This window comes from Uranotaenia lowii, chromosome 2 (assembly GCF_029784155.1).
Source record: "Uranotaenia lowii strain MFRU-FL chromosome 2, ASM2978415v1, whole genome shotgun sequence".
NCBI lineage: Eukaryota > Metazoa > Arthropoda > Insecta > Diptera > Culicidae > Uranotaenia > Uranotaenia lowii.
This window is the reverse complement of record NC_073692.1, coordinates 252,538,435-252,549,106: the sequence shown is the minus strand read 5'-3', so window position 1 is coordinate 252,549,106 and position 10,672 is coordinate 252,538,435. Positions and strand designations below refer to the sequence as shown.

General features: G+C 40.0%; 1 pseudogene; it reads right to left on the bottom strand.

Annotated features, from left to right (window-relative positions):
- Positions 1 to 2,218: 2,218 nt before the first annotated feature.
- On the bottom strand, positions 2,219 to 3,893 carry LOC129747126 (ubiquitin-conjugating enzyme E2 Q2-like; annotated as a pseudogene).
- Between the last annotated feature and the right edge of the window lie 6,779 nt (positions 3,894 to 10,672).

Genomic DNA, 10,672 nt, shown 5'->3' with positions numbered 1-10,672 from the left:
CCATGAATCGTTTTGAAAATAAAATGATTATTTTAGCAACACGCTTCAACTTTTCTGCTGTCAGACAACACGCGGTCGGATTTCGGTGAAAAATAAGAAAAAATCAAGCAAAAGAGTTCGCGAAAATTTAACAGATTCTGGTTCTGGCCAGATTCAGACCTCTGAGGAATCATAGCAGCGCAAAGTTAGAGGTAAGTTAAAGCACGTAAAAACTAAGATTGTACTTAAAAGGATTCTTACTAATTCTTAAATGAAAATTGATTCAGGTTCGGAGAAAAAACCCTGCAGCCTAAATCCGCTGGAAGCAACGCCACCGTAGCAGCAGCGTGAAACTGGTAGCTGGAGAATCGGCCGGAAGTGCTGCAGCAACAGCAGATACTGCAGGATTTAACCAACGACCAAGCGGTCAGTTCCTCAATATGGCCAGAACAGATCAGTGCAAGCAACACCCATGTAAATGGCGCTACTCGCATCATCCGGGAGGCTTTATTCGGAACATCCGGAAGGTGCTGGAAGTTTTTGTGATAAGTATTTTATGTTGTACTTTATTTACAATAAATAAAATAAATGTAATAAATTGAACTAAATGTTTTTTATTGTTTCCGAAAATCGAATTGAAATTATTAATTTTGATCGTTTTATCAATACTACACGATATGCTGTATCGTTGTTTTTCTTATGAGACGATTATTCGATAAAGATTCCACGTATGGTATAGCTCGCTCCAGAGCAAGTAGAAAAAAGCAAAAAAATGAATCGTTTATTTACTTAACAACCCGTTCCCTGAATCGTTATTTGTGTCTAAACGATCCCATTTCATGAAAAAACGATTAGTATAATCGTTCATTAATAATCCAAAAAGATAAAGGGAATCTTTTGGGTGTCTTGGGAAGAAGATAATGGGGATCGTTATTGTATGGTACTGCTCCATGCGGGTACTCACATCCTTGATCCATGGTAAATTTGGAAATCTTCGTGTTGAACATGGCGGTTGCCATTGCCTCGTATTCCCGAAAGCTCTTGAAAACCTCAGACTTCCGGCGCATCAAATAAACCACGGCAAAGTGTGTGTGGTCATCGATAAAGGAGACGAAATACCTTGATCCGTCCCAGGCTGGGGGATCAATAGGACCGCATACATCCGAATGGATTCTCTCCAATGGCCTCGTTGCTCTGATTCGGGTACCGTTGAATGGCTCTCGACACATTTTCCCACGCACACAGGCATCGCACAACTCCAGACGATCTGCTTTGATGTCCATTCCGGTAGCTAGATTGTTCTTCACTATTGTTTGCATACCTTGTTGGCTCAGATGGCACAGGCGACGGTGCCAAAGAACATTCAGATTCGCCTCACATGCATTTGCCGACTTCTGCTCAACGAAAACTTCCAGTTCGTACAAACCACCACGTTGCTTGGCCGTTGCTACGATTTCTCCGCCTTTCTTGAGCACAGCTTGGTTTGGTCCAAAACTAACATGGATTCCAGCACTTGCCAGCTTTTTCACCGACATCAAGTTATCCCTCAACTCAGGAATGAAAAGCACGTTGTTGATTACCAAAGGGGTTCCTCTGTTGCTATGGCCACGAATTTTTCCAGTCACGTTGGCAACGATTGTTTGCCCATCCTTAGCAACGTTGATGACGACGGCATTTTTCAAACGGTTAGATTCGGAAAAAACGTCATCGCAATTGATCAGGTGGTCGCTCGATCCGGAATCCAGCTTGAAGATAAGCCTGCCTTCCTGTTTTGTAGAGCCTCCATGGTTTGCCAGAAAACTCACCGCCCTCCGCTGATTCGTAGAATTGGCCTCGTTCGCAACCTTTTCACGACAGTCCTTCTGAAGATGGCCACGCTTGCCGCATTTGTAGCACTTCGGTTTGAATTTTCTGCCTTTTTTATTTTTTTCACTCGAAAATGCTGCTACCTTGCTTGTGCCCTCATCTTCATGTCGATCGGCCCGCTTTAAATCTTCCGCTAGCAATCGTTCTTTTACAACTTGCAGCGTCAGATCTTCTATTGCCAAGTTCTCCAGAGCCGTTACCAGAGGATCGAATGATTCAGGAGGCGTCTGGAATAACGGAGCGGTCATCGAAGTAAACGATCGCGTTTTAGTTCGTTTCACAACTCTCTTTTATTAATCGTAATTGATTCTTATATATACCCTAAAAAAAATGAACTTAGTTCATTCTGAACAGAACTAAGTTCATTCTCTCTCTATATCTCTTTTTGGCTACTCAGTCAACACCTGTTTTTTTCTGCAATTGACTTGCCAACAAGAACTTTTCTGGGCCCGGACCCACTCGAGTTCTCGCTGACAAAGTTGAATAAAAAAACAAAGCTGATGAGTAGCAGTGTTCGCTTCTTGGTACCCTGGCCAATAACCTTTTGCAAACCTACTTTGCGTGGGAATTGGCCACAGGCCCGTTACATCTCCCCCTACTATCTGAGTTTGAAGCTATTCTAGAAGAGTATAGCTTCAAAACAGGGGAGTGCAGGAATCTAACTTTTATCTAGCTAATTGAAGATCCAAAATGCCGACCTTGGTTGAACTCCAAGCTTGCGGTGTAGTTAACTGAAGTGCTGAGCCATCCTTTATATCGTTCCTGTTGCTGCCTTGTTATTTTTCCCAATCTGTGTGTTGGCTGGGGCTTATCTGCTACGGCTGTTGTCTCTGTGCTTCCGGTCGCTGTTTGCTACTGTAAAGATTAGGATAGTTTGCTGGTTTACTGCTGTTCCGATTGCAGCTGCTTAACCCCGTTCAATTTGCTTTTATCTGTCCTCCTTTGGCGGAGTGAACCAGCCGTTCTTCTTGTGGATTTGGACCAACGACTTGAAACTCTGCTGTGCACGCGCCAAGCTGTCCTGGCCCTATGAATGATTCTTGGTCACACCAAATTGTATTCGGGCTGTACCCTTGACTAGAGTGGCCGCTTTCTGCATTATAATCGCCTCGACCGTGTATACTGAACTTCAGCCTTGTTCCGAGAACCACTCCATACAGATTTCACCACCCACCAGTACGTAACCACCGAATGAACGACCCGAACGAACTGTGGCTCGAAAAGATGCCTCTCCTTCAAGATGATGTTGAGCAGGATGCTGTCCTTGTCCCTCCTTCTTCTTCAGCAGGACAAGATCGCTGTGCAACGGGCGGTCCGGGTCGACCGACATCAGCCGTATGTTCCACTCGTAAATCGAAACGTTGACCAGCTCTATCGAGTATATGTTGCTCTTGCACGAATCAGACCGGTAGATGTCCCGTAGTTCCTTCATCAACCGATCGGTCGCCTGTACCGAACCTGAGAATGATCCGTTCAGGTAATCTTGTCGTTGACTTCGACTTAGTCTTTCTAGAGTTGCTAGATGTTCTACTTTCATTTCGTATTTCTTGGCTATACCCCGTGCATTTCCAGATCCTCCTCGCCTTCGCTGTCCTGATCGCTTTCGCTCGACGTCACCCTCACTGTGTTTTTTTTTTTCGCTTCGTCCATTGACCCAGTATAGTTTCTTCCCCTCGTTGATTTCCTTCTTGTTCTCGTTAATTCCCGAGTTGGCTCCATAATTTCGGATGTTGATGGCGTCATCGACAGCATTTTGGTCTTCTTCAGCGGTTTCCCTAATTCCTAATTCCTATTCAATGTAAGTGTTCGTGAAAAGAAAATATTCTAGATATATTTCAATAAAATTCTTTGACCTAACCTCTAGCAAATTCTTTAGCCTAATATCTGTTTCCCTATTTATCGATGTTGTGTTAGTAGTTTTATGGGGTTAGTAGTGGGCGATTTAGTATTTTTTTTCGCATCTTTTTGTTGTGTGTTTTATTTTTCTTCTTGCGAGTCATAATTTTTTTTTTCGCATCTTTTTTTTTTTCAACTTATGGTGCTTTTTGTTCTTTTTGCGAGTAATTTTTTTTTTTCGCATCCTTTTTTTTTTTTTTTTTTTTTTTTTTTTTTTTTTTTTTTTTTTTAAATTGTGGTAGCAGTGGTATTTTTTTTTTCAGTGGTGCTGGTGTTGTTGTTGTTGTTGTTGTTGTTGATGTTGTTCCAAAGGTTGGCTGCGGTTTCCTCCCCCTTCGCCCCTCAGGTTGAAATCGGTTGGGGGTCAGTTCCACCTCGGCAGGATGGTTCCATATCGTCTGCGAATATACTCATTTGGTTTTCTTTTAAATAACCGAATATAAGAATTTTAAAATCCATATCTAAATTTCAATTTAAACAAATAATTGCACTATCTCTAAACAGTTTGTTTCTTGTATGATAGTTACTTTCAGAAAGGGTCATCTTAAATCTCAAAAAAAAATATTTTCATCATTCTAAAAGGCATTTGAAAAAAACAATCAGTCTATTTCGCAAACAAACAATCATAATGTTCTTGGATGCGGATGTAAAAAAAAAATGAAACCTTCACTTTTTGTTATATCGCACAATGATATTCCTACGAAGGCAGTGACACACGTTGTCATCAAAACGTGTGAACGACAACGTTCTGAAATTTGAAACCTCTTACGTCGCGCCAAGAATGCAGCAACTTCACAATAATGTTTTTTTTTTTTCATTCTGGGTCAATGCCTGGCGATCATATGCCTGGCCTTACCTTAAGATACATATGGGATGGGATTATATAAGTGGAATCAAATGGATATTTTTTTTTCTTATGTTATTATTCCTTGTTTCATTATGCATTTGTCTTTGATTTCTTGTTTGTCAATTTAAAATTTTCAAGTTTTTTCTTCGAGAAGTGTCCTGAGTTTCTTCATGAATTCATTGCTATTGTCCTATGTTTCCTCCAATTTAGTTTAATATAAGAGTGTCATTTGTCTTCTCCTAGTTGTTTAATTTTTTTATTTGGAGTGTCTTAAGTTTTCTCCAAGTTTAATTATTTTGAGAGCATCTTTTGTTTTCTCCACGTTTATATATTTTTGGAGTGTCTTCCGTTTTCTCCAAGTTTATTTATTTTTGGAGTGTCTTTCGTTTTCTCCACGTTTATTTATTTTGGGAGTGTCTTTCGTTTTCTCCAAGTTTATTTATTTTGGGAGTGTCTTTGGTTTTCTCCACTTATATTTATTTTGGAAGTTCTTATTGTGATATACAGCCCTTAAGGTGATAAGAGTTTATCCCTGTTTTCCAGTTCTTCGGTCTATTCAAAATTTATTTAAAAAAATTGATAAACACATTATCGTTAAACTAACTGTAGGCTGTATATCTTTTGTTTTCTCCGATTTTATTTATTTTGTTTTCTTTTTGCGCTTTTAATTCTTATTGTGGTGTACAGCCCTTTAGGTGATAAGAATTTATCCCTGTTTTCCAGTTCTTCGGTCTATTCAAAATTTATAATAAAAAAAATTGATAAACACATTATTGTTAAACTAACTGTAGGCTGTATAGCCACCGAATTATAACGGATGGTCATTGCTATTAAGTACATGTTTCTATCGTAAAAGTGCTCTGGTAAACAGAATAGAGGAAAAGGCAAATAGCTTTGAAAGTTGATTTATGTCGTTGAGTCATTGATCCATTTTTTTCGAGTCTTGTCTGGTTTATAATTATGAAATTCATTTATTGTCACCTTTAAAGCGATTTGCCATTAAAAATGCCATTCAATCATTGAATTCATGTCTCTATCATGCTTGTTTTCATCATTCATTCTAGGTCGCGATCCCTTGTTTTTATCATTCATTCTAGATTGCACGCATTTGTCAATCTTGTTTTTTTTTTTCTTCATTCATATTTCATTTCATTTCATACTTATTCCAGTACTTATTAAATGTTCCGTATTTTGTCAGTTCTATTTTGAATTCGTCAGTGTTTCTTCGATTTTCAGTATGTTCGTTTTTCGGATAAGTTTTTCCATAACGATCCGCCAACTATAACGTTGATAAAGTCGCGAATGCAATAAAGATGGTAAAACGACTATATTAGAAACAAAAAAACAAAAAAAAAAAATCCACAGCCGAAGGATAATCATTATCATTTATCCCTTGTTGTTTCAATATATCAGATTGTAGTCCACTGTTCTATATTTTTTTCATACTTTTGTTAAATCTTGGTTAATTCAACCTGTTTTGGAACGAACAGGTCACCATGAACCACCCTAAGAAGCGAAATGACCCAGTAGCAACATGGCGATGCTGCGCGCATTAACAGCGGTAATGCGCGCCAAAATCATCGGTTTTCCTCGGACACGAAGAGGTTTTTCCGAAGGATCGAGCCACCGTCGATCCTTGAATCGGGCTCTTTTCCCAGCCAACCACCATCGGAGACGGACCACGGTAACAAAGTCAGCGGCTTTTGGAGCCAAGTCAGAGGCCAGCATGGCCATAGTCAGAGGTCGAAAAGGGACCATAGTTTGTGTTGGAAAGTCTATAATTGTAATTTAGTCTAAGTTGTTTGAAGTTATAATACAGTCCACTAAGTTTGTAATGTTTTGAATGAGTGCATTTATTGATCCATTCATTCCATTCCACAGACAAGCTACACAAAGTATTTTCTTCTTTTACACGTTTACAATCTTTACAGTGTCTTTACATACAATTGTTGATTTTTGCGCGGAAATTGGGAGGACATTTTCTAGGGCTCCGATTATTTTTTTTTTCATTCTTATGCGCACAATATACATATTTGCATGATCTATAAAACCAAATTCACTACCCCTTTATAAAAGGGGAATAATCGTTTAATGGACGAAACTTTGTCAAAATTTTTGGTTTTGAAACTAACGGGGGCCCTGCTGTGTGAGCTTCGTGATTTGTGAACGAAGAAAATAAAAATGGAGGGACAGCGCCGCCGATTGGTAACATAACCTTAAAAATGAAATGAAAATGGAAGCGTCGTGTGCTCTCACTATAAATGCGTCTAGTTGCTGGGAAATGTTAAAATTCGTTTCGTCGCTGTCTGATCTTTGGTTTTTTCGGTGCTGTGTGGAGCCTTATAAAATATCTGGCCAATTATCCAATAACTAAGGAGACTTATAGGATTTTTTCACTGTCACTCTGAAGCGTTTTTTAGCATACAATTTTTTTTTTGTTAAGGGGTTTTTTCTTACAATTTTCACCCTCACCGTCTTCTTCGTCTTCGCCATCGAGGTCTTCCTCCTCGTTGAAGTCAAACTCGCCCTCATCGTCTTCGCCTTCGTCTTTTTTCACCTTTTTCGATTTTGTGGCTTTCTCCTCGACCGGCCGCTTGACGCCTTTCGTCGCTTCCTTGGTTTCCTTGGTGGTCTTTTCTTCTCCGGCGGCAACGGTTTCAATTTCACTTTTTTCCGAACTCATTTTGATGGTTTTTGGTAGGTTTGTAACTTTTTTTTTTCTTAAGTAGACTTACTGTCCGGGACTAAAGCCGCCTTTTCTGCTTGACCACTTGGTTTATAGTTAGAAGAACAGTGCCTTTTAGAGTGCTGATGGCTTGCTTCAGGTACTCTCTGGAGTAGCTTTTGGCTCTGATGCGCACACAACGATGTCTACATCGATCTGATCTCACGATTCTTCTCTTTTTTTCTACTTGGCACATAGAACCGAGAAAGATGTTTTTTTTTTTTTTGCTTCTACAATCAATCCCCTCGAGACAAATTTAATTCCAAACATTAGCCAGTTGCTGGTCCCACCACCTCATCATAAACTCCACGACAGATGATGTTTATTCTGGTTCTTATCACTCTCTTTACACGCATGCACAGCTGTGTTGATCTTGATAACGGAAGACCCCACAACACACAGGTGTCTGCAATGCCGAGTTCTAGCAGAAAAAACACACGTAACACAACACCTGAACCGACTCCAATCTACAACGGACCGATCGCGTCGACCGACTACGATGCACTTTTCCTGTTGCTGGCTTTGTTAACACAGTCAAAATCGTTATTAGCTTTCACTTAAAATCGCACTTTCCAACTCGGTTTATTCCTTGAGTATTTATAATTTTTTTTTTCACTCTCGATATTAACAGCAGCCTTATAGAGTCTCACTTTTTCCCATCAAATTTAAGAAATCTTCTCAAGCTGGCTTAATTAACAAAATCGTTATCAGCTTTCCCCAAAAACCACACGGTCCGACTCGAACGCACTTAATAATCTTTTTTTTCTGGGATATTCGAAGCGATCGACTTATCGTTACGAATTAAAAATCACAACTTTAATTCAACAACGCGATGCAATTAATTGCAAACACCGGCAAACGATTCCGAATACTATTTTTTTTTGTTGGTTTTAGGCACCAGTCAGAAAAAACGCGCACCGCCACTGCTGTGACTTTTCCGCTGTCACCATAATGTAGCGGAGCGGTCATCGAAGTAAACGATCGCGTTTTAGTTCGTTTCACAACTCTCTTTTATTAATCGTAATTGATTCTTATATATACCCTAAAAAAAATGAACTTAGTTCATTCTGAACAGAACTAAGTTCATTCTCTCTCTATATCTCTTTTTGGCTACTCAGTCAACACCTGTTTTTTTCTGCAATTGACTTGCCAACAAGAACTTTTCTGGGCCCGGACCCACTCGAGTTCTCGCTGACAAAGTTGAATAAAAAAACAAAGCTGATGAGTAGCAGTGTTCGCTTCTTGGTACCCTGGCCAATAACCTTTTGCAAACCTACTTTGCGTGGGAATTGGCCACAGGCCCGTTACAATTACCAAAGGGGTTCCTCTGTTGCTATGGCCACGAATTTTTCCAGTCACGTTGGCAACGATTGTTTGCCCATCCTTAGCAACGTTGATGACGACGGCATTTTTCAAACGGTTAGATTCGGAAAAAACGTCATCGCAATTGATCAGGTGGTCGCTCGATCCGGAATCCAGCTTGAAGATAAGCCTGCCTTCCTGTTTTGTAGAGCCTCCATGGTTTGCCAGAAAACTCACCGCCCTCCGCTGATTCGTAGAATTGGCCTCGTTCGCAACCTTTTCACGACAGTCCTTCTGAAGATGGCCACGCTTGCCGCATTTGTAGCACTTCGGTTTGAATTTTCTGCCTTTTTTATTTTTTTCACTCGAAAATGCTGCTACCTTGCTTGTGCCCTCATCTTCATGTCGATCGGCCCGCTTTAAATCTTCCGCTAGCAATCGTTCTTTTACAACTTGCAGCGTCAGATCTTCTATTGCCAAGTTCTCCAGAGCCGTTACCAGAGGATCGAATGATTCAGGAAGCGTCTGGAATAACGAAATAACGGTTTCCGCTTCTTCGAGTTTGGCCCCCGCCGTCTTCATCTGCCGGGTGAGGTCCTCAAACGCGATAATGTGCTCCTTCATCGAATCGCCTTCTTTCAGCTTCATTCGATTGAGCTGCTTCCGGAGTAAATTCTGGGTACCGATGGACTTCTTGGCAAACGTGTTCTCGAGCGCTTCCCACATGGCCTTCGCAGTGTTTTTCTCCCTGACAACCTCCAAACATTCGTTGGCAAGGAAACTCACGATGTGGGATTTCGCCTTTCGATCAGCCTCCTCGAACCGCCTTCTCCCCGCTTCATCCGCTGGTGCAACCTCCGTCAACGTCATCAGCACACCGGCCGAGTCCAGAAATGTTCTGACTCGAAAATTCCAATGTTGGAAACCCGGACCGCCGTTGAATTGCGGAATTCCGCACGCAGTGTTCGCAGTGGAGCCCATAACCTCTTGTAGGTCAAAGAATGAAACGCTTGAAGTTTTATAAAAAGCTTCTTTATTCTAAGACGTTTGTAATGTAACTAGTTAGTGGGAGTGAATTGCCTCGATTTTATAACAAACTTATAAATCACCGATTGCTATGATATCATTAATTTTATCAATTTTTTGAAAGTTTTAAGCGATTTTAAGATGAAACCGCGTTTATTAGGTAAAGTGCAACTGCGTAAATCCGGAATGACCGTTAACTCGATTTGTTTACATTTGGCAGTTTCGCCCTTTTTAAATGTTACGCTAGATATATCTCTAGAAATTTGGAATGCCAAATTAAACATCTTTAAAAATTGTTGAATAAAAACCAATATAATTTATTGAAAGCTTGATGTATCAGCTTTCAAACATGAAAACAATTCCAGGAGATACATAAACTTTAAACATACCTTACACAGCAAGAAAAATTCGTGTAATTTTAGATTGAAAACGATGCACGAAAACGGAACATCGTTTTCAATCTAAATTTACATCATCATTACATTGAGCCGTGTAAATTTAGACCATAAACGATGTACGAAAAGAGAACAGCTTACTGTCGTGTAAAAATACAGAGCGATGTAAAATTTTAGATATTCCTCGGAATATTTGCAATTTTTATGATATATTGAAATATGAGTCTTGGGAAGAAAACTACACTACAGTTTGCTATTCAAAAAAAACCTAAATAGTAAAGAAAAACCAAAGAACACCCACCATCACGAGCACCGCCAGGCTGGGGCACGGTAGAATACGAATATATTCATATTCTGCTGATATTTTAACCGCTCACTGGGGAAACCAAACGAAATTTCGTTCCGGACAGTCATGGTCCATTAATACAGGTCACTGCCGGGTCAGGAGGGATTTTTGCTCACAAATGCCTCGGATTGTTCACGCAAATTCCTCTCCTGGCAATATTCCGGATCCCTGCCAGTGCAACATCGGCCGTCGCTGTAATCGAGAAACAAATAATTAATTTTTATAACATCATTCGTTTGTATTTTACTTTAGAAATTTACCACGTTAGCAATGTATAGAGATGATTAAGC